Source organism: Oryctolagus cuniculus, chromosome 2, assembly GCF_964237555.1.
Source record: "Oryctolagus cuniculus chromosome 2, mOryCun1.1, whole genome shotgun sequence".
NCBI lineage: Eukaryota > Metazoa > Chordata > Mammalia > Lagomorpha > Leporidae > Oryctolagus > Oryctolagus cuniculus.
The window spans coordinates 193,955,026-193,980,084 of record NC_091433.1 but is presented as its reverse complement, the minus strand read 5'-3'; the positions used below and the strand labels follow the sequence as shown (position 1 = coordinate 193,980,084).

The following is a 25,059-nucleotide window of genomic DNA, read 5'->3' as shown; positions in this document are numbered from 1 at the left end:
CCATCTCCTTATGACACCTACACCTCACTTTCTCCCACTGTCGTCTGCATCTTTTTCTAACCAAGATCAAGCACAGTTTCTTTTGTGGTTTTGCTATTCATTTTGTCATTTGGGCCCCTTGCTTAGAAAATGAATTCACACCCACGCTGACACCTGTGCGAAGCTTGCCCTAAGCCACAGTCATCCTCACTGCCTGGTGTGCACGTGTGTGTGTGTGTGTTATCTGTGTGTGTATGTGTGGTTGTCATGTTTGTCTGTACACAATGTCAACAGGGTGTACTAATAACTTGTGAACAGGGCATAGGAGTCTCTCTCAAGACAGACACCCACCCACACAGTCTACCTGTGCAGAGTGTCCACAAGGAACCACCTGCTGGTGAATTGGGGGTGGGGGCTGGCGGGGGCACATTCACCCGCTTCCGACAGAGCGCCTGGAGGCTTGCAGGCTTTCTAACACTTTGGACCCTCCTCTGTAAGACAGAAGGCACTAGTCACACGGATCCCACCAGGTCCTAACTGTGTTGCCCTGGGACACATGTTTTGATCTGTTTCTGAGACCAGGGGCATCTGTCCCACAGAAGAACTCGCATGGACTGAGATAATACCTGATTACAGGTGATACGTGGAAGCAGGCAGTACTTAGTGTCAAGGTAATATGTGCGGGATCTTTCAGATGCTTGCTGTCTGGAATCCCTGGGCCAAGGGGCTTCTTCACACACTCCCCCAGGAGTCTTCTCCTAGCATCGTTAGACCTAGAAAGGGGGAGCCACTGGAGACCGCACAGCTCTGGACGTGGGGTCCCACAGCAGGGTCTGCCTCACCAGTGTGTGGGGGGCACATCGCCCAGACCACAGCTGGAACACTTCTTGCTGATTGGCTGCAGATGAGACTTACGGGAGGAAACAGAGGCCAGAGCCCACTCTGGAGGCTTCTTACAGAGAGAGGAAACTGATGATGCCATGGTGACCTTGATCCAGGAACCTGCAACGCAGGAGGGCAGAGCAAAGCTGTTTGGGTCCCTAGAACTGTGTGCAGCAGGGCCTGGGTGACCACACTGTGTGCTCCTCTGGAGGGAGAAGCCCCTTTGTCCCAGACCACTCAGCCTCACGTGGAGCTGCTGGCAGAGAATCAGCCAGCAAGGGGATGCTGCTGACTTGGGGATGCTGCCCACAGTGGCGCTCCACGGCCCTGCCTCGGCGCAGGAATGAGGGACGGAGGAAGGAAAGATCATCGTAGTTCCTGCAAGTCTCTACTGACACAGGCAGCTCGTTTATTGTGAGAGGGAAAGAGAGAGACTGAGAGGAAGAGAAAGCTCTCACCCACTGTTGCATTCCACAGATGCCCCAAATGGCCAAGGCTCGGCTGGGCAGAAGCCAGGGGCTGGAAGCTCAGTCCAGTTCTCCCTTGAGGACGACCAGGATCCAATGACTGAGCCATCCCCCCTGTGTCCCTGCTGCCCAGGCTGTGCATGGCCAGGAAGCTGGGGTAGAGGACAAGCCAGACATGACACCAAGACACTGTGCTGTGGGACAAGGGAGTGCTAACCCACATCTTCACTTCTAGGCCAAACACCTGTCCAGAAATACAGACTGCGAAGATTTGCTGCCTTGGCCGATGCATTTCCCAGGAAGCCTCTGGATAGGTTTAGTGCTTACTATGGAAGCACTGACTACTTTATAGTTTGTCTTTTCTTCTTTGATTCATAATTACTCTAGGGAAAACACAATTTTAGAAGATGCAGCATTAACTAACCAAGACCGCCCTAAGCTGTAGTGAGCCCACTCAAAATGGGCTTTACTCCCTGCTCAGGGACTGTAATTCAGTGTCTCGCATGTGCAGAAACGTCCGTGGCTTCTGAGAGCTTGTGAGGGATCAAAGCCAGCCGTGGGGGTGCCGCTCCTGCCTAGACCCACACCTGTACCGTGGTTTCCTGCCTTCCTTCCACCACTAAGTTCAACTTGACCTTTAGAATTCTTCCCTGCCCCCTGCAACGATAAAGAATAGAGGTGATTCCCACAGGTCATACACGTCACAGAGCAGTGGCGAAGTTCATGGAGAAAACAGAATTAACGAAACAAGTTTGCTTTCATACCCAGACATTGGAAACCCACAGTTTTGTCACAGCATGCACTGTCCACAAAATTTTTGAAGACCTCTCAAATGCATGAATTTCAGATTCTCAAAATAAATTTAGATTTTAATTCCCTTTTCAATGCACTTATTTTTTGAGGAAAAATAGCTGTATTTTTTCCCAGCTTTTTTTTTTTCCCAAAGAAACCTTTTATCTAAGGAATACAAATTTCCTCAGTACAACTTCAGGAATATAGAACAACTCTATACTAAATAAAGATTTCAACAATATTCACACACACATGCCATTTGAGAACAAGTTTTGGGGCCGGGGCCAGAGCCGTGGCGCACTAGGTTAATCCTCCTATTGCTGCGCCAGCATCCCATATGGATGCCGGTTCTAGTCCCTGCTGCTCCTCTTCCATTCCAGCTCTCTGCTATGGCCTGAGGAAGCAGTAGAAGATGGCCCAACTCCTTGGGCCCCTGAACCCACATGAGAGACCTGGAAGAGGCTCCTGGCTTCGGATCGGCACAGCTCCAGCCATTGCGGCCATTTAGGGAGTGAACCAGTGGATGGAAGACCTTTCTCTCTGTCTTTCCCTCTCACTGTCTGTAACTCTACCTCTCAAATAAATTAATAAAATCTTTAAAAAAAGAGAACAAGTTTTATAGTTAATTCTCATAGTACAACTCATTAAGGACAGAGGTCCTGCTTGGGAAGTAAGTGCACAGTGACTCCTATTGTTAACAATTAACAAACTTATGTACGATGTCAGTGGTCACCGAAGTCTCTTGACATGAGCTACCAAGGCTATGGAAGCCTTTGAATCCACAAGTCCATCAGTATTTAGACAAGGCCATAAGCAGAGTGGAAATTCTCTACCCCCTTTAGAGAAAAGCGCATCCTTCTTTGATGGCCACTTCCTTCCACTGGGGTCTCATTCACAGAGATCCTTCATGCAAGACATTTTTTTCCCATGGTGTCTTGGCTTTTCATGCCTGAAATGCTCTCACGGGCTTTTTAGCCAGAACAGAATGCCTTAAGGGCTGATTCTGAGGTCAAAATGCTATTTAAAGTGACTGTCATTCTATGAGTCTGCTGTGTGGACTGCTTCCCATGTTTGAGCATTCACTCCTTTTTAATTCTATTATTATTACCAGACAGTTGATCTTATTTATATGATACCTTTAACACTTAATCCTATCTTTTTTTATTTTATTTTTTTTTATTTTTTGACAGGCAGAGTGGACAGTGAGAGAGAGAGACAGAGAGAAAGGTCTTCCTTTGCTGGTGGTTCACTCTCCAATGGCCGCCGGCTGGCAGGCTGCAGCCGGCGCACCACGCAGATCTGATGGCAGGAACCAGGTACTTATCCTGGTCTCCCATGGGGTATAGGGCCCAAGCACTTGGGCCATCCTCCACTGCACTCCCTGGCCACAGCAGAGAGCTGGCCTGGAAGAGGGGCAACTGGGACAGAATCCGGTGCCCCGACCGGGACTAGAACCCAGTGTGCCGGCGCCGCAAGGCAGAGGATTAGCCTAGTGAGCCGTGGAGCCAGCCCATCTTTAACACTTAATAATGATCACTTTAACACTTCAGATGGCATTTTTACCACCCAGCTTAATGGGATTTGGGGTCCCATGGCATGTTTTTAAACTGTACCCTAAGAAGTAAGGTCATAGGAATGTATGCAGAACTATACAGTTATACAGTTACAAACTTCCTCCTCCCTCTCTTATTCCAAGTCATTTTTACTGAGGTCTATTTTAAATTGACTTTATACACATGTGATTAACTCTATTGTAAGTAAGGAGTTCAACGAATAGTATGAAGAAGGAAAAAAAAAAAAAAAACTGTTCCTTGACAGTCAAGACAAGGGTTGTTCAAGTCACTGCTTCTCAAAGTGTCAATTTCACTTCCACAGATTTCCTTTTCGGTGCTCTACTATGCACTTCTTAAAGTCCTTGCGTATTCAATGCTCTCCTGCTCCAGAGCTGGGAAAATCAGGAACACAGCACACCGGGTGATCTTGCTCAGTCCTCTTGAAGTGCGGCAGACTCTGTGGGCGGGGAACCAGCAATGGTGCCAAGGCCATGTCCATGGAGCGATTTGTGGCACAGCTGTCAATTAACCCCTACTTCACGGATGAGAAAGTTGAGGTTTAGACAAGTTAAGGGATGCCCACGGTCAGCAGGTGCTGGAGACAGAATTCAAAACCAAGGCAGTTTGCCGAAGAGTTTACTTTGCCCCTTCCATGCCCGGAGCCTCTCTTCACACAGGTGTAAGGGTGCGTAAGGCTGACTATGGGAGCCTGGCTGATCTGGCTGTAGCCGGGGCCTCTCGCCCAGCAGGCAAGCAGTCAGCCATCTCACATGTGAAGGCCTTGCAATGCAGTTTTAATGAGATATTTTAACTTCTACTCTTTTTTTTTTTAAGTTATCAGCATCATTCTCATGGTGGTTCTTTGGTTAGCGTTTTCACTCTGGATTTCCAACTCACAGACATTTTAATTTTCTACCAAGACATCATTCCAGGATTGAAATACCCTGAGTACTCTCCACAGGGGGTGACTATTTTCCTTGGAAAACAGTGGAATTGTGTTGCTCCTCCTGAAATATCTATGCAATAAAATCCACATTTAGTGCTCTGTGACATGTTCTTAGATATTCCCAACACATCTGGAAAATGGAGTAGTGACCATCATCTAACATCTCAGACTAGCCTTGGGTTTCTTTCCTTGTGAGCAGATCCAAGAAATAAAATCTGGAGTTAAGCTACTGACGGCTACGACTAAATGACAGCTCTGGAAACGGCTGCCCAGGTCCAGCGCACAGCTCTGCTGGGAACCAGCTGTTCCACTGCAGGACTTAATTTAGCGTCTGTCCCATCAGGCTCCTCATTGGAATAGTGATAGCAGACCATACCTGGCAAGATTGCGGTCAGGATCAAAGGAGAGGCACTGACTCTAGCCCTGTCATCCACAATAATGTCAGCACTTACTGTTATCACCAGGAAACAAGATATACTATTATTGTTCAGTAGTTTGCATGTAGGACTGGGCAGAGAACATTTAAAAAGAGCAACAGTGTCATTTCACCTCATTCTTCTTGCTACGTGGTCAATGGGGTTATGCCTCCACTTCACAAAAGGGCAGGGCAGAAGGAAGGCCTTCATCTAGGAGACCCCAGCCCATGGAAACAAGCATTGCCGATGGTTACATGGAATTCCACGCCTCACTCAGCATGTTGGCCTCGGTTATTATAGCTAATTTCCCTACGAAGTAAAACATTAAGCAAGGGTTAATACACAGGGCTTTTTTTGCTGTTGTTGGCTAGTCTCAGTTACACAGGGAGTATCCAAACCTCTTGGATAGCAGAGGAAAGGGATTTTTATCCAGTCTTCTGACTGTGTTCAATTTGATAAATTCCATGTGCATACAATACCGATGAGACAGTAGTGACCCTAAAATTCTCTCGGGGAGACATCCATGTGCTCCAAATCTACTAAGAAGCAAAGGATACGAACACGAGGAAGGTACACAGCAGTGCAGACGTCGTGGCCGCCATGTAGACGTAGCACTATGACAGCAACAGGAGAAATCAAACCGATGGTTCGCAAGAGCAAAGTCGTGGTAACCAGAGGATGATTGCAAACGTGGCCAGGGTCTAAGCAGAGAGCAACCAAAGGAGATCTCGGAGGCGGCGGGTTTCTTCCGGCCACCTCTCAGAGTTGCAGGTGTCCCGAGAGCGGAGGAGCAGTGCCATGGCTTGAGCAGCAACAGTCCCAAATTGCGGCAGAACCACATTCTTGATGAGAGGAACCTGCAGGAGATTTAATGTGTCTATTTGGAGTGGTTTTAATCCCTTTTTGTAAGCACACAGCAAACCAGCAAGGACAGGGCAGGGACCTCCTGTGAGTCCACACCTGCCTTCCATCCGAGTCCGCCTCCCAGACGGATGAAGAATCAGGAGTGTTTATCTCCCACTAGTGGTCCGCTCGCAGTTGGCTATCATTTCCCCTTCTGCTTTGTCTGTGAGGTCCTCCCCACTGCCTCAGGCTGTTCTTCATTCAGACTTCGTTTTGCATCTAACGTGTCCCAGATTGCTCCAGGCATTAGGAATAGAAATGCATCAAGCTGCGTGATGATCACGAAACACTCAGCCAGCGTTGTCACCTACGGAACCTGAGTGTGTGCTTGATGCATCTCTCATCCTCTCTGTCAACACGGTCACTCCACCACCAGCCTTGCTGTATGGGATAGCTTTCTGCAACTATAATGCATTATCAGACACAGAATACCTTACGAGGGTTTATGTGAGCTCATAGCTATGGAGTTCTGAAGCCCACACAGCAACACAAGGTTGGCCCTGCCATGGGACCTCTGGGCTGCATCACATCTTACTGGGCGTGCTCGAGGTTCTATCCATGTGGTCTCCCTCCCTCTCCTTATAAAGCCACCAGGATCCACTCAAAGGACCCCACCCTCATGCCCTCATCCAATCCAACCACTTTCCAGAGACCCCACCTGCAAACCCCATTGTGGGGTTCAGTTTCTACCTTTGTGATGCTGTTAACATAGACCCTGGGGGTGAGTTCTGGGACCACATCATATTCAAACCACCACAGCACTCTGCAATCAGTTCTTCCAAATACCACTTGGATACTTGTGCTCCTCTCCAGTCCCACTAATACTCCTTTGATCTAGACCTGTCAAGGTTGAGGAAATTGTCCCTCAATTGCTTTAATTTCTGACACCAACTATAAAACTGGGGAGCCAACCCAAGACTTCCATTCCATGTGACTTCAGCTACATGACTGGGGGTTCCTAAGACAACGCCTACTTTCAACAGTTCCCTGGAAAGACTCATTGAAAGTGGTTATACTCAGCGGTACTTAGTGCAGCAAAAGAGCACCTCACAGCCAAGCCCCTGAAGAAGTCCACGGGCGGAGCCCGAGCCGGGTCCTGGAATCTCTCACTCCTGGGGAACCGAGGGCAGCATTGCTCTCTCAGTGCAGGTGTGTGATCAAGTGCACAGGGCGTTGCCGGCCACGGAGGCTGTTTGCTGTCTGGAGAATGTACTGGGCTCAATCACTAAACCTGATTGGCCTCCCGTGTAGTTGGTCTCTGCCTGTAGCCCCTGTAGCTAAGCTGATGCTGCGTGCCCCAGATCTTCCCCTCGGGGCACACTGATGGGCTCCACACCTGTGAGCCCAGGCTCAGGATGAACCCACGGCTATCAGGCGTGATATCCTCAAGGCTCAGAGAGCAGTTTCCAGGGGGCAGAAGGACACTTCAAGACTTTTCTCTGGGCAGGGGCAAGCCTTCGCCACACAACACTTGATCCTTCACTGGGAGTCATGCAATGCTGTCTTCACTGGTTCCCCTAACCCCAAGCGTGCCTCTCTCCAATCGTTCTCCATCTTTCTGAAAAATAGGTGTTCTGAAAAGCAAATGTGGTTAGGTCAGCCAGGTCCTAAAACCCCCCATTGTCTCGGGATCAAACTCCTTAATGTGGCTTAACAGTTTGCAGAGGGAGACCAGCATGGAGTGCTTAACAAAGATGGAAGAATGAATAATGACTTTCTATTTTATTTATTTTTAATAAAGGGTGCTATTTAGAGGATTTCAGAGGAAATAAACTGCCTACACACAATGCTTTGGTCAGGAAATCCAGCATGTAGGAAGGAGGCTGGCGTCAGATGAGAACACATGAATCAATGGTGACTAGAATGAGACCTTTGTTGGTGATATTTTTCTCTGCCAGGATTAAAGTCAGTCTGAAACCACACACCAGCATATCAAATGCACTGTCAGAGAAAAGTCACAATGGCATTTTGCAGAAAGGAGGTGGCAGAGGCAGGCAGAGGACCCTGACCACAGGGACTGGCATAGGTCTGTGAGGGACCCTGTGCACGGGGACGCGCACAGGACTTGGTCTGTAAATGACCCTGTGTGATCTCGATGGCTGATTGGACTTCTCTAACCCTCCGTTCCCAGGCTGCTAATGCTTCTAGAAATGCTTACCTTATGGATTTGCTGTTGTAAAAACACAATGAATTACTGTCTTTTGTCAATGCCACATTGTGCTTCAAAGAGTCCTAGGCCTTGGGGACACGGCAATGAGCAAACAGACCCAATTTTGTTCTCAGAGAGCTTAAAAGCCCTTCCCAAAGCACTTGGCAGAGTAGGGAGGAGAGAATAAAACTGATCCTCTAAGGTCTTCCCAATGACGTCTCACCGTCAGGCTCTGGGCTGACCGCCATCCTGGACATGCGGGAAGAGGAGACGGCACTTCCAAGGCCTTCCAGGAGAGAGAGCTGACTATTGCGATACTGCAGTCTGCAGGCGGCATTCCAGTTACGTGTTCTGCAATACACCCTAGTCCTCGGAAGAGCCAGCAAGGGAGAGAAGACAGTGCCCTCGCTGGATCGTGGTCACCCAGGTGTCAGGGGCCCTTTGGACGTGTGGGCCCGAGGGGCTGGGTGCACACGGAGGCACAGGGCTGTGTTGCTGCCTTGGCAGCAAAGCAGACAACTTCGCTCTGCAGGCGTTATCTCTTCACTGAGTTACTGAATTTTTTCACATTACTGCATTTTCATTTTTTTCTTACTGAGTATTGCATTCATATTAGTAAAAACAGAATAAACGTCTTTGTTAAAAGCAAGTCAAGCCGATTACATGGGTAGACTAAGACTAATAGCGTGGGAGCAGGTGTGCAGCCAAGCAGTTCAGACCCAGTCTAATTCACCCGCACCCCACACCGGCCTTATCTCGGTTCCGTTGCTGACTGCAGCTCCCAGCTGAGGCACAGGTGCTGGCTCAGTTCCTTGGGCCCTAATCTAATCCCCAATTCCAGCTTCAACGCAGCCAGATGAGACCATGGAGGGCATTTGGAGAGTGAACCAGAAGAGGAAACAACTCTCCCTCTCAAATAAATCAACAAATGAAAATTCCAGAAAGAGCCACAGGAGCAGGTGTTTGGTGTGGGAGTTGGAAGGCTGCTTGGGGAGCTTTTATCCCATATTGGAGTTCTCGGGTTCGAGTCCCAGATCCACTCCCAATTCCAGCCCTTTGCTAAAATGCAGCCTGAGAGCCAGCTCTCAAGTACTTGGGACTCTGCCACCAGTGGAGATGGCACTGAGCTCCTGGCTCTTGACTTTGTCCTGGCCAAGCCTCTGCCGTGGTATGCACTTGAGTGGTGAATCAGTGGATGGTTTTGTTTCAGTCTCTGTGTGTGTGTCTTTCAAATATTTATTTAAAAGATTTATTTATTTTATTTGAAAGGCAGAGTTATAGAGAGAGGGTGAGAGAGAGAAAGAGAGAAAGAGAGAGAGAGAGAGATCTTCCATCCACTGGTTCACTCCCCAAATGAACTGCAGCAGCCAGAGCTGGACAAATCCGAAGCCAGGAGCCAGGAGCTTCTTCCAGGTCTCCCACGTGGGTTCAGGGGTCCAAGCACTTGGGCCACCTTCCACTGCATTCCAAGGTGCACCAGCAGAGAGCTGGATCAGAAGTGGAGCTGCTGGGACTTGAACCGGCGCCCATATGGGATGCCAGCCGCCGCCACCGCAGGCTGCGGCTCCACTCACTATACCACAGCACAAGCCCCTCAAATATTTTTTAAGTTAAATAAAATTCATTGAGAGAAAAAGAAGAGCTATATGTTTTTAATGCAGGTAAGTTGGTGAGCGTCTTCGAAAGTTACCTATTTCGGCAAGAGGAATTGGGTGTCCTTGAGTTTTCAGCTCTTTACTCTGAGTTTCATAGCTGACCACAACCTCGCCCTGCCTCAGTGACTGTAACATGGAGGACCTGGGGTCTAAGGAACAGGGCAGCCTCACCCCAGTCGGAGAAAGAGAACAGGACCACCTGATGTTAGAGAACGGGTTTCAGGGTCCAAGACTGGGATTTTCCCTCTCCTGTCCTAGAAATCGGCTCCATGAGTTCAGTTCCCTTGGATTCAATAGGGATCAAATAAGATGAGGCAGGTATGTGTTTCTTATGCTTAAGAGGTCTTCAAAAAGTTCATGGAAAATGTATACTGTGAATAACACTCTGCATTGATTTCAGAATTATTTGCACCAAAATAAAATTCTCCTTTAATCCCGTTTTTTAGGAAATTTTTTTAAATGTTCTTTGGATGGCTGATAAATGTGAAGGCGACAGTGCCAGAGCTGAATGAGAACAGTTCCCAGAAAGCTCATCTCCAGGAAGCAGGTGCACATGCCACCTGCAAGGACGACTGTGGAAAATGTCCTTTCAGGGCAGAACCTTCGGGAAGAACTGCACAGATGCAGAGCATCCACTGATAATGTTACATGCCGCAGCTCCTGGGGCCACTGTGAGTTACTACAGGCACGTGGTGGTTACACGTGTGAAGGAAAAAGGCAAAGCAACGTAGCTTTTCCAAGGAGCAGCCTGGGAAGAACCTGCTCCTGAACTTGCCGCGCACGCTCTTCCCTTCAAGCACAGCCGTCAATTTGGTCCTGATGGGAGAAAACAGCACCTGGTGAGGCGGTGACGTCCCCTGGAATCTGAATGTCCACTGTGGCTTCGATGCCACCAACAGTTCCGGGACCCCCTCGTACGTGGGACCCTGGCTGCTGGCCTCCGTGGTCTAGGATTTTAGCCCCTAAGCAACATTTCTGTCTCCGTGAGCAGGGACAGGCTGTGGCTCCTTCAAGCTCATGGCTGCTGCATGCTCCCCCTCCGTCTGCCAGGTTTGTGTCTCCACGAGGGTCCTTCAAGACACTGTGGAAAAATAAACATTGAATGAAAAGATAAGCTTGTTTTGGTACAAACATTTTTGAGATTCATGTGTAGTTTTTACACGGTATGTGTTTTCCAAGAAATCATTGAAGATCCCTGTGTTTTGGATGTACAGAGAAACCCAATAATGACTTGAAATGACATTGCTTTCCAAGGTGCCTACAGTGCTTGACATCCTAGAATAGAGAACTGATGGTGAAGAGGTTAAATCAAAGTCGGACATCTACTTCCTGGTCCTTTGCTATCTTCTTCCTCCCTTAAGGCTTGGTGCGAAGCAACTCCGGGAAGGCTTAGACACACTTTACTTACGGTGAACTTTCTATCTCAATTCAACAGACTTGTGTAAGTGCTTATCTCTGCCAACCATGAACACATCAGCACCTGAACTTCCTCCCTCTCTGGAGATAAATCGGACTCTGAAGGAAGCTAAGCTATAAGCTATGGAAGAGCACAATGGGGTTGTCACAGAGGATTGTGGGAGACACATGTTCAGTGCATAAGAAGGAGGAGTCCGTTCCGTGAGCACCAGCCATGGAAGGCTGCCTGGAGCAGGAGATTCCTGAATTCAGTCTAAATGATGAGCAGGAGTTTGCATTTTTGTAACTAAAAGCACACAGATCTGTGGGGAAACTGCTTGACCCCTGAAAATCACTACCCCGAGGCTGGCCCTGTCTTGTGGGCAGTGGAGAGCCTGTTAAAGGTCCCAAGAGGGATGGAATAGGATCAGGGTGCTGCTTGAACAAGAAGAATGGAGTAAGCTCTCCATATCTATGAGGTCCCATCTGCAGATGTAACCAACCACTAACTGAAGAATATTTAAAAACACATGTATCTGTAGCCAACATGTGCAGGTTGTGTGGTCATAATTCTCTAAACAGTACTGTATGGCAACTCTTCACCACCTTGTATCAGGTATTCTAAGTAACCTATAGACAACTTAAAGCATAGAAGGAGACGTGCCTAGGTTACATGCAAATGAAAAACCATTGTATGCAAGGAATGTAAACACCCATGGGTTTCAGTAACCAGGGCAGGTCTTGCAACAAGTTCCCTGCAAACCCTGAGGGAGAAATGTATGTCATGTGTGCACCAACAGTATTTTCTTCAATCCAAACAGATTCTTTAACTGACACACACTGGCCAGCTCAGCGTCTCTGAGGTCAAGAAGCATAGAAAAAGCCAACCAAAATGGTGCCCATTGGGTGCGGATTTACTTTTCAAACCCTAGGGAATCTGACAGGGGGCAAGGGGCAGATTTCCTGGGACCCTCTTCACGTAGCACACAGCTCCTTCTCTACCCTTTGCTGACAAGTCACGGAGAATCAGCTGTTTATCCCTGGGAACCCCCCAACCTCCTTCCCCCCGCTTAGGTGCCTTCAGCAATGGCCATACACCTGCACCCATCATGCACCTCTCTGCGTTAAGCTGCAGCCAGCCCCAGCTCCCTGTGCACTTCCCATAAGCTGGGTGGTGCCACCTTCATTTAGATTTGGTCCCCAGATCCCGGACAGAGAATGAATGCTGCAGCCTGCGGTTGGTTGGGTCAGACCCACAACCAGGCTTCCCCTGGGAGTGAGTCACCGGACGGAGATGCCAGGTCCTGAGAGCTGGAACTCCATAGCGTGGCCCTGGAGATATTCCGACTGTGGTCAGTGTCTGAGGGATCAATGGTTGTCTAAAGCAACTGCAGGTTCTCACCGGTGGCTAAGGGCTCATCTGTACCCACCCAGGATGGCAGTGATCCCCTATGCTTGCCAGTGCATTGGAAGTCTAACCAATTTTTAACCTAAATATTACAAGTGTGCGTTTTTACAGCAGCTGAGAATGCTAAAAAGCATTATTTTTATTTTCTGTGTTACCTCCCCACGTTTGGAACCCAGACAGTTAAATAAAAGTTTTAATGGAAAGGACTTTTTTCTTTATTTTGATTTGTGAAGAATGTGTACAACGCGTCTCCCACTTTGTTTTGGGAAACGATGATTTGCTCAGAGTTAAGGGTGCTGCCAGAATGGCGCAATCTGAAATCGCTTTTACCATCCAGTAAGTAAAGTGGTGCAAGTTAAAACTTAGGCACGATCTTCTCCCGGTGATGAGAAGAAAGCTCACCATGCAGTGTTAACTACCCACGTCAAGGCTGCGCAGGGCTGGAGACGACATTTCTCATGTCTGGTCGCAGCACCGAGCCTTTTTCACTGTCCCACAAACTACGGACTCTGCCCCACCATGGACACGCTGTTGTCTGATTTAATTCACAAGAGAACAGCAGCTCCGGCACAGCTATTGCTCCTGGAAAGGGGAGCAGAGGCTCAGAGAGGTTTAACAAACTCGAAGCTGGCGATTGTGAATAACGTCGCCCTGAACACGAGGGGCAGGCTCTGCCTCCAGATCCTGAGTTCAATTCTTTGGACATGCGCCCGGAAGTGATTGTTGGATCATATGCTAGCTCCATTTTTAGTTTTTTTGAGAATGAGTCATGCTGTTTTCCATGGTGGTTGTATCATTTTACACTCTCAGGGTACAAGGGCTCCCTTTTTCCACATCTTTACCAACACCTCTTACCTGCTGTTGTTGGTATCACAGCCATCCTCATAGGTGTGAGATTTCCATTGAGGTTTTAGTTTTGGTAAATAGTTACGGTAGTACTGAGGTCATCAGTTTTAGGATTGGATTAAGGGATGACCAGAGAGTTGGTAAGACACTATTTCCGAGGGGTTTCTGGAAGAGATAGGCATTTGAATCGGCAGACTGAGTAAGGAAGACACACTCTCGCTCACCACGGGCAGGTGCCACTCCAGTGTCTGAGGGCCCCAGTGGAGTACAACGGCAGAGGGAAGGGGATTCACTCTCCCTCCGGGAGCTGGGGTCCCTTCTGTAGCCCCTCACTAGGGCTGCAGGTCTCTCCAGCCTCCGTGCTCAGGACTGAGCCCCCGGCACTCAGGACCACAGCTTGTATGACAGCCGCACCGTCGCTTTCTCCGGTCCCCTGGCCTCCGGACTGGGACCGAGCCACACTACCGACTTTCCTGGTTCTCCAGCCGCAGATGGTCGGTTGTGCAAGTCCTGTCTCTGAATCACACAAAGCAGCTATTCCATGCAAATCTCTCTCCCGTGTCTACACCTACGTCTGCATCCACATCTGTCTACATCTGCTTCTGTATCCACGTATCTACGCCTGTGTCTACCGGTGTGTTTTCCAGTGGATCGATCTCCCTGGTCAGCCTCACCGACACAAGCAGTTTCATGCACGTGTTCAGCATCTGTATGTCTTCCTTGGAGAAATGACTAATCAGGCCCATTGCCTACTTTTAGAGTGATTACTTATTTTAGTATAGAGTAGTAGGAACTTCTGACATATTTTGATATCAACCCTAGGTTGATATGGAACACAAAAATTGTCTCTTCAAGAAGTGATGTTGGGGCCGGTGCCACGGCTCACTAGGCTAATCCTCTGCCTTGTGGCGCCAGCACACGGGGTTCTAGTCCCAGTCAGGGCGCCGGATTCTGTCCTGGTTGCTCCTCTTCCAGGCCAGCTCTCTGCTGTGGCCCGGGAGTGCAGTGGAGGATGGCCCAGGTGCTTGGGCCCTGCACCCCATGGGAGACCAGGATAAGTACCTGGCTCCTACCATCGAATCAGCGCAGTGCGCCGGCCGCAGCACGCCAGCCGCAGCGGCCATTGGAGGATGAACCAACGGCAAAGGAAGACCTTTCTCTCTGTCTCTCTCTCTCTCTCACTGTCCACTCTGCCTGTCAAAAAAAAATAAAAAAAAAAAAAAGTGATGTTGGGTAAACTGGGAACCCCCATGCAAAAGAATGAAATTGAATCTATGTCTTGCAGCACACACAAAAATAAATTCAAAATGGATGAAAGACAAATGCAAGGTCTGAAGCTATAAAACTCCTAGAAGAATATCTACAGGAACATTTCCGTGACGTTGGTCCTGGCAATGCTTTCCTGGATATCTTGTCAAAATGATAGGCAACAGAAGGAAAACCAGACGAGTGGGCTTACATCAAACTGGAGTGCTTCTGACTGCCAAAGGAAATAATCAGAATGAGAGGGCAGCCTGTGGAACGGAAGAAAATATTTGCAAACCACATAGATGTTACAGAGTTAACATCCTCACTTGTTCTCAAAGTCACTTTGCTCACTCGCATCAGTGAAGGCAATGCTCACTTTCACAGCTAAATATATATACATACGTGTGTGTATACACACACATATACACATATATGTACACATATATACACATATACGTACACATATATACATGTGTGTATATATATACACACACAATCTCCCCCACACACGTCTTCCTTTCTACTCACAAATATTAAGTTCACCCTGTCTTTGTTTGCAAGTACACACTCCTTCCCAAAGGAAACAAACATCCCATCATGGTAACAAGTTCAGAGTCTCGGATCCCACAATCAGATCGATGCAGGCCTGATTGTAGCTCTTTCTGCTCCAGAGATCATATACAGAGCAAGTGAACAACAAAGAAACAAACCAGTGAGAACAAACAGACAACCTCTTCCCTCTCTGTATCCAGAATGCGATGAGGGAAGGATGGTCCGTCTCAGCACCCTGAAACCCTGCTGACGACCACTCCTCTCACAGCCTCGTGCTGTGTCTTCATACCTTGAGCAAATACTTCCCTCCACAGCTCCGTCTTCTGTTTAATTATACTGAAGAGTTAAAATTGTATATGTATGGGTGTCAAAAGTTAAGCTTAAGCTTACAGGTTTAAAAACCTTCCTGGTGCAGCTGTGAAAATAAGACAGAGTAAAGTAGCACCTTGACAGTAGGGACTCCATTTTGGAGCACTTGAGACTCCATTCTGGGAATGCACCCCCCCACCGTGAGACTCTGGTCTGAAACTATGATCTCAAATAGTCGGACAATAGCAGTGCACTACACCACCCTTGGCAACGCACAAAAACCCCCTAGCATGATTGCTCAAGCTTAAAAGTAGAAAGGTTGCACCTGGGTTACCTGGGCTAATAATGAAGATGTGATTTGTCTATGTCTTAAAATCATAATTGCTGATTGTAAGATTTTAGCAACCGCTTAGCAACCGTGTATTCTCTCCCTCCTCCCGATTTTGCGGTTTTTGCCTTTATAAACCCTATGCTGTAGTTCCTCACTGCTCCTCTGTCCTTGTCAGAGGGCCCCAACATGTTGGATCAATAAATTTAACCCTTTGCTGGTTGCATGAGAGAAAAAGTCTCTTGGAGTCGTTCCTCGGGCGGTGGGCTTTTTTTTAGACCCTAACAATACTACTTGGCCAGGGAGCAAGGATCGGTAGAGTATCTGTTCTTAGACATTAGCATGTTTCTTAGCATGCTCCATCCCTGGGCAAGAGCAGGGGCCATGCCTCAGTTTAAGTCCAGACTAGTGGATCTTTGAAAATGTAACTCTCTCATATCTGCTTGGTTATAATGGCACATCCAGGATTATTTTTAGACATGCATTTTTTTCTAGATTTAATAGCTAGTACTTTGAGTCTTGCACATTTCATGGAGGAACCAAGCCAGTTCCTTTTTTACCTGAATCATTGTGCCAATGAAAGCAATTTAGAGAATTTTGGTAGTTCAACAAGAAGTATAATGACCCTCTGCATTTGATCCTTGTCAAAAGACTGAATTTTAATCAACCTATGACTCTCAAAGGTCAGAGATTGAGAATTAGTTACATTTTCCAACACGTTTCCAAGTCACTGAATTACGGGCATCCTGTTCCTTTATCTTTTTGCTTCCAAACTGGACGACCTTTTCCTAGCCTCATCTCCTTTTCAGAGATCTGTGCTGAATGTAACCATTAGCAACCAGCTCAAGCTATCAGAGCCTCTATTCTCATCCGATTACCTAAAGCTATGATATTACAGGGATGTATTTTTCCTCCAGGGTACCAAGGAAGAGTTTCACTGTGTATCACTGCAAACCAACCTAGACTATCATCCTTGCAAGCCCTGGTAAGAGTGTTCTTACTCTCTCTTCGTCTCTGAAATCAATGCTGTATAGAAGGAGTGGGGAGGGTCCTGCCCGTGGGCCACATAAGGTCCATGAAATCATTCAGTCTGGCCCTGCCAAGGGAATCACAGACAGGACTCAGAATTCCCTAAATCTACAGCAGACTATTTTTTAAAAATTAAAAAAAAGTTTTTACTTGTTTTTGCAGACACACATACAGAGAGAGAGAGAGAGAGAGAGAGAGAGAGAGAGATTTTCCATCCGCTGGTTCTCTCCCCAGATGATTGCAGTGGTGGGAGCTGGGACAATCTGAAGCCAGAACCTGGAGCTTCTTCTGGGTTTCTGTGTAGGTGCAGGGCCCAAGCACTCATGTCACCCTCCACTGCTTTCCCAAGAGCGTTGGCAGGGAGTTTGATTGGAAGTGGAGCAGCAGCAGCTTGAACCGGTACCCACATGGGATGCTGGTGCTGCAGGCAGTGGCTTGACCTGCTACACCACAGCACTGGCCTAAGGCTAATTTTTAAGCTGGTCATTTTGTATGGACTATGAACAATGCTATAAATATCCAACTGTCCCTTGGCAGAGCAGAGGATTCCCACCAGCTATGATTTTGGGTATATTCCTTTTTGTTTTGTTTTGTTTTATCAATTTCTATAAATTAGGATGAGCAATGCTAGGCCACAATGCCAAACAATTCAAAACATCAAATTTTTAGAAAATCTTTGTCACTCATAGTACACGTCCATTGTGGGTAAGCGATATTGTTCTGCTCATCACAGTCCACCAAGGATCCATATGACTGATGGCCTGTGCTCGGCCCGTGCAGAGGGCAAGGAGGGTGTGAGAACACTGCACCAGCATGCAACGCTCTCATCTGGGAGAGATGCTGTCTCTTCTTTGCATTCTATTGTGAAGGCCGGTATGACTAAGCAGGAGCCTCACTGGGTGAGGAAGGCTGGTCTTCTCCTGGGAAAGTGCACATTTCTGAACATGGAGGGGTATACACTCTGAGTCAAGGAAGACCCTTATAATAGATATGGTATTAGCCAGAAAAAAGTGATTTTCTGGTAGCATTTTGAGTAAAAGAGTTCACATGTGGTGCATATCCAAAACAAGAAGCAACATAGCCCAGTGTTAGAGAGAAAGCCACCTGCCGTGAGATGGTGCAAGGGCCAGAAAGCAGTGAAAAGCCAGGAGCAGCGTCAATGCAAACAGGCCAACTACGACAGACCCTGACCATGACTTTTCAAATGCCTTCTTTGGGAAATTTGGAGTAAGGATTAGCAGCTTCTCAAAAGCGGCAGACCAAGGAGCCACGATCTGCTGCCCCAGGGCATGAAAGAAGTGTTAGCAAAGCCCCGGCTGGCTCATGGGTAAACGGTGGGCGTGGCTGCAGAGCAGGCCTCCTGTCAGCAAATGACCTGAGCCCCTGGGTCACCACCTGCTGAGCCGGCACCCCCCCCCCCCCAATCACCACTAGTCAGTGTGGTTTCTAATCCACAGCAGAGAATTCAAACCACATGAATGGACTCCCTCTCAATTCACGATCTCAAGCCTCCTACCCAGTGGCAAAAAGTTATCTTTTCCCAGCACTGGAATTCCATGACTCCTTGTCACTCCGGTCTCTATCATCCTCCCACACGGGGCTTCACACTCAGTAAAAAACGATGGCCTTGGGTTCAAGCGCTCACACGGGATGGCCTGTCCGTGTCTGTGCTGACAGCATTCCCACGCACATTGGGCCCAGCGTTTGAGGCCCCATCTCATATTGCAGGAATCCAGGATCCAACCCCAACTGCAGCTCCTGGGTCCAGCCTCCTCCTCCTGTGACCCTATGAAGTAGCAGATAAAGGCTCAAGTATCAGGTTCCCGCAGCCCTGTGGGAGACCTGAACTGAATTCTCAGCTCCTGGCTTTGGCTGGACTAGCCTTGACTGATGGACCATTGCATGCATTTGGGGAGCGGACCAGCAGATGGAATCTCTCTCTCTCTGCCTTTTAAGGAGCTCCTAACTTCCTCTTCTCTAACTCCTGCCCCAGACAGCAGTGGAAGCAATGTCCTCCAGTTGTAAGCAAGTGACTGTATTCCCTTGCTTCAGTCTCCAGTGCCTCCACATTCTACCCTGCCGTGCCCACCGTGCAGGCTGCACCCCGAACCCCCGTGCCCACCGTGCAGGCTGCACCCTGACCTCCTGTGCCCACCGTGCAGGCTGCGCCCTGACCCCCCGTGCCCACCGTGCAGGCTATGCTCTGACCTCCTGTGCCCACCGTGCAGGCTGCGCCCGACCCCCCGTGCCCACCGTGCAGGCTGCACCCGACCCCCCGTGCCCACCGTGCAGGCTGCACCCGACCCCCCGTGCCCACCATGCTGGCTGCGCCCCGACCCCCCGTGCCCACCGTGCAGGCTGCGCCCCGACCCCCCGTGCCCACCGTGCAGGCTGCACCCGACCCCCCGTGCCCACCGTGCAGGCTGCACCCCGACCCCCCGTGCCCACCATGCTGGCTGCGCCCCGACCCCCCGTGCCCACCGTGCAGGCTGCACCCCGACCCCCCGTGCCCACCATGCTGGCTGCGCCCCGACCCCCCGTGCCCACCGTGCAGGCTGCACCCCGACCCCCCGTGCCCACCGTGCAGGCTGCGCCCCGACCCCCCGTGCCCACCGTGCAGGCTGCACCCCGACCCCCCGTGCCCACCGTGCAGGCTGCACTCTGATCCCCCCGTGCCCACCATGCAGGCTGCACCCTGACCCCCCGTGCCCACCGTGCAGGCTGCGCCCTGACCCCCCGTGCCCACCGTGCAGGCTGCGCCCTGACCCCCGACCCCCGACCTTGGGTACCTCGCTGCACTGCTGTTTCTCCCCGGCTAGAAGCTCTTTCCGGCCTTCCAACGTCTCCAGACTGCTTTGTTTTTCTTTTTCCGCTGGAGCTTTATGACTCTTTCCCTGTGCCAGCATGGATTCTGTCTCCCTTTGCTTGACCCACATCCACTGCCTGTAGCTTGGCCCTCAGCTAATACGGCCTCTTTGAAGAGGACTTCCCTAACGTCCACACCTACAATAGTCCCTTGTATTCACTATTTTAAAAACTTGGCTGTTTTTTGAATTCATCACACGTAGTGAACCAGCCGGTGCCTTTATCTGGTGGCTGCTCCCTGGCATCGCTGCAGCTTGCTGGCTTGTGTTTCTCTATGTCCTCACTAAGCAGCATCTCCCCAAGAGGGCAGGAGCCGCGTGCCTCTCCCAGCATCCTCTTCTCAGCCGTGAATCCACAGCCTGCACACAACAAAGACTTGCTGAGTCAGTGACATCTCAGGAGCATTGCTGAAGCCCAGGTTGCCCCAGTGTCACACCTGCCAATCAAATCTGGCTTCTGGAGGCGTTTCAGGACTGAGACGCACCGGGCGTAGAGGCTGCTGTGGTGGGAACAGCCTCCTCTGCTCCTCCCAGCTCACGCACCCTGGTTTTATAGATGAGCTGCAGGGCCGAAACGAATCCCGTAGCAACAAAGCCGACGCTTGCAGTCGATAGCCATTTCCACCAGTTCTTCCCATTGCTCAACAGATTAAAGAAGACGTCTCCTCGCTGTGGCAGACAATGTCCATGCCACATCAGTCAAATCTACCAACACCGTACGGGGAAGCAAGAGTGGAAAGCCGAGTGAAGAAGGGGTAACAGGTACTTGGGGGTAAGTAGCTCTTCTGTTGCGTGTGGGCACCAGCAAATCCCTTCTTGTGCTGGGTATCTCACTGTCTATTCTGCATGGCAAGCCAAGTCAGATAGCCCCAGAAATGGTGCTGAGCACCCTCCTGTTACCTAGCTCTCTCTAGGGAGCCCAGGGTTTGCACTGAGTGTAAAGCAAGTCAAGATACAACCAACCAAAGAACGAAAACATAAAGAAAACCAGGCAATGACAACAGAGACCAGAGACTGGGTCTTCCTACAGAGTGACTGAGTCCCTTGCACTCACACCCTGCTCCTGCCCCTCACCTAACCCCCCCCCCCCCGATGCCCAGACTACAGGTGCGTGATGGAAGACAAAGGGGTGCATGGGAACAGCTCGATCCCTGGGGATATTGGCCCTCTAAGAATCCTTTAGAACTGGGCAGCGACACTGAGCAGTAATGGACAACGTGACCCCGCGGAACTGCCGACTGTCTCCACAGCTCTAGTGTGGTCAGAGGCCAGCACATCGGAAGAGCAGAACTCAAGCACAATGAACCTGAGCCGTATCTTACCCCAGCGTAAGTGAACAAAGCGCCATGCACAGCTGTCTGAGCTCAGGATGGGGTGTGAAAGACAGACGCGGGGCCAGAGCTGTGCCGTAGCAGATAAAGCCACTGCCTCCCTTTGGGCACCAGTTCGAGTCTCGGCTGTCCCATTTCCAATCCAGCTCCCTGGGAAAGCAGAGGAGGAAGGTCCCTGTCCTTGGGTCCCTGCCCTCACGTGGGAGATCCGGAAGAAGCTCCTGGCTTCTGGCTTTAGATCATCTCAGCTCCGGCCATTGTGACCATGTGGGGAGCGAACAAGCAGATGGGAGATCTCTCTTCCTCTCTTTGCTTCTCTCTCTGCCTCTCTCTAACTCTGCCTTTCAAATAAATAAATAAATAAATCTGAAAAAAGACAGAGGCCAGCAGCACCCACATGCATTCACCCAAGGACACCTAAGGTCCCAGCACAGCACAACCATTCAAGGGTACTGCACATCATGCGTCTGTGAAACGATGCTGTAATAAAAGCAGAAGACACAAGAGTGTGCCAACTGAAAGCAATGCCATGAAAACACTCATTGTTACCATAAATACAATATAGGGAGCACTGCCAACGTCAGAGTCAGCGAAGCTCATTTCTTCAAATACTCTGTCACAGAATGAAACAAATTGATATAAACCAGATGTTGATTGCAATAAATTTGTGAAATAGAAGACAATTCCAAGGAAAACAAAAAGAGTGAAATAAAAATAAATAAAATCCATCAACACTTAGAAAATAACAAGATGCAACAGAAATACCCAGGATCAATCTCTTGAAACAATGAAAATGAAGAAACAAATCTACCACACATAAAGATAGAAGTATCAGCAATGATAAAGTTTACATAATAGAGACACTGGAGTGTCAAACCCGTTAGGCTATCAGATGCGGGGTCAATGTAACTTTACACTCTTGGTCAGTGGGTAATTGGGCCCTTTTAAGTTGTCAAAACAGTATCAAGAATGCTAATAAGGACTATACTACAGAATTTACTTTTTTCAAAATTTAGGAAAGGATGAATTCCAAAACATTCAGTAAATGCAGATTATAGTTGCACACCTTGCTACACAATTCATTTTCAAGGCTTTGACAACATTGCTACCAAGATTTGAGAATGAAATACGTGCACACAAAGAGTTAATACTTGGGAGCCAAGGGTGATGCTCCAGTTCCTGTCCCGGCTGCTCCACTTCTGATCCGGCTCCCTGCTAATGCACCTGGGAGAGAGTGAAAGATGGCCCAAGCGCTCGGGCCCTGCACCCACGTGGGAGACCTGGGCGGAGCTCCTGGCTTCAGCGCGGCAACTTGCCAATCAGCGGATAGCAGATCCCACTTTTTAAAAATATAGCCTACTATTGGGAATTAAAAACACATAACTTAGTTAAAAATGTTATGTTTGTTATTGTAATACATGCAAAAGTGCATTTATCCACCACTAACTCAGTGTAAGTCCAGTCTTTCCTTTAATAAGTGCATACTCATTATATTTGTTTTATGTTTTGTAACCAGCAATCTAACATGAAAATTTCCTTGAGAGTGAAAGTGAATTTTTAAGAAAGATTTAATTATAATTTAGACTTTTCTTAGATATTTAAACCTATACTTCAATACAGTTCAAGCATCAACTTGGATTTTTTTCCTTACCTAGAGAGCCCACTAGAGTTAACTGGAAAACCAGTAGGCCCTATAGGTTGTTTAAGCAAAGTCATCAGTTAAAACACAGAAACACAAAATTCGGTAATTTTCTTATAAATCAGCAAAAAGCTTTTAAAAGATAAAATGACAAAATTACCACACGAAGAAAAAGAGAAGCACAGCTATAAATTTTTCAACATTTACATATAAATTATATGAAAACAAACACAAGCATTTCTAAAATAAACAGGGATACACACTGTACTCTGGATGGGAAAATCTAATGATATAAACAGTCTTTATAATGGACTTGAAACGTCTTGTGAAGTTGATTCCTGTGATTAAACTCAGACTAGATCTGGAGCGAGAGAAGCCACGTCCTGCCATCTGCCAGAGGGCACAGAATGGAAAGAAAAAGCCGGGAGGAAGGAAGGGGTCACCATGCCCACCCAGCAGGGGACGGGCCAGGCTGGACAAGACCCAAAACCTGCAGGAAACCTGCCTGCGGGACACGGGCAGCCTCAGGGCCTGTGGAAAAAGCCGGTGAGTGACAGGGCTTCCCGAGCAGGCTGAGGTGCCTGTGTGTGTCCTTTGCCCTTCAAAGTGCACGACCCTGACTCCACAGCTGATCTGTGGAGGTGCACTCCCTCCAGGTCAGCAGGCAGACTGCGCTGGTGGGAGTGCCCTGCGCCCGGGGCACAGCGTGCGGGTCACTGAGCCTCGTTCCTGCTGCTGAATGTGAACTTGGATTAAGCTGAACCCTGAGGCTAAGGATTAACTTATTGGATCAAGACTGCAGATTTTCCAAGTAGCCTGGTACCGAGGAGAACCCAGAGGTCACAAGTGCTGTTGTTAAGCTGATGTTGACTTAATAGGATCTGAGGTGGTGAGAGTCTTCCCATGGCGGGGCTGGAGTCTTCTGTCTAATAAGTTGTGACCATCTCGTACATAATTCCTCTACCCACAGATAAATTACGTGGACAGCTGAGTTCCTTCTGCCGTGGAAACTGTGCTTTCTCTTTGCCTGTCTTTACAGTTGTTCTCAACTGACCATAGTAGCCTGCTCTGTGCAGTCTCCTGCCTTGTCTGTGTGGAACCTGAGACTAAAAGGGAAATTACCGGGTAGATACGGACGCAGGCCTCAGTGTAGACAGATGACGCTGTGCTCAGTCGGTGAGTGTTGTCTTCACCACTAACCCGACACCTGCTTAGTCTCTCACACAACACAATCGAAACTGGGTTCATAACCGAGCCACTTCCGTCTCTGAGGGGATGAGCAGCGAATTTGAAAAAAATAATGATTTAGCCCAGGTAGTTTACCTAAGGGTTGAATGTTTTAATAAATAGAAGCTTGGGCTAATCGTGGGACTTTCCCTAAAACCATCCCGACCTTTTGTGAAGAGGGTCTCTGAGCGTTCCCAGGGACCAGCGCTGTCTCCTTTTGGTGCTAAGTCAGTCCGGCTTCCAGCCGGGGGAGATTTGTTTAAAGGCTCGGCTTGTTGTGTCAGTGTCTGTTAAGGTTTGCAGAGGTGAGGAAGAGCAGATGGCCCAACCCTGCCACATGACAAATGAGAACGTAGCTGGATCCACAGGCGGCCCGGCTGAGGTCACTCTGCTCCGCGCCGGGGTGACACGGGGAGCCAGCGCTTCTGCAGCTCCAGACCCAGAGGCAGAGGCAAACCCAGCTCACCTGGCCTAAGCTCCAGGGAGAGGCAATAAGGACAGGTATCTCAGAGTGAGGACGCTGGCCACTGCTGGGTGGACCGGCACCCCAGCTCGCAAGTCCGTGCAGTGCGTTAATAGACTCCGTCTCTACCATTCCCATTAGTTGTATCTTTAGGTGGAAATAATACTGATGACATTATTTCTCAAGCTGAGTTGAGCTTTGCACGGATGCATTTTTTTGTCCGCAGTTGGTGACCTAAACCATGCAGGCTTGGCGGGGAGAAGGCACAGCAGTAAATCATGCAAGGGCAGGGAGGGATTCGTCAGGAGGGCTGGCAAGCTGTCCGATGCCAGACGACTCCACGATGCTCAGCAGGAACGAAACACGCGGCAGAATGGCTGGGAAATGGAGAGTGTCCCCCATGAACCGCTGGAAGACCCTCGAGGTGGAGATGAACGGAAGGATGTGGTCACAGCTTGGTAGATCCTCTCGCCCGTAGGGACACACTTCCAAGGATGGTAGAGTGTGTTCTTTCTGCAGCCCACGTGTGACCCAGGATTCTCTCAAAAAGAATCCGGAGTGTGGCATAGCCAGGGTCACACTTGCCAAACACCATCACCGTCGTTAGAGGGGATTTATACGTTCAGAACTGCAGGGTCCCCCCCCGGGGGGCTGCCAGCTCTCGGCTGGCAAGAAGGG

At 49.0% G+C, this 25,059-nt stretch overlaps 1 long non-coding RNA gene across 1 annotated transcript; it reads right to left on the bottom strand.

Moving 5' to 3' along the window:
- Positions 1-9,756: 9,756 nt before the first annotated feature.
- On the bottom strand, positions 9,757-20,150 carry LOC138848839 (uncharacterized). The gene is made up of 3 exons (XR_011386975.1): positions 19,647-20,150; positions 13,401-13,556; positions 9,757-10,823 (listed from the first exon to the last, which is right to left on the bottom strand). It is a non-coding gene; the product is annotated as an uncharacterized lncRNA (long non-coding RNA).
- Between the last annotated feature and the right edge of the window lie 4,909 nt (positions 20,151-25,059).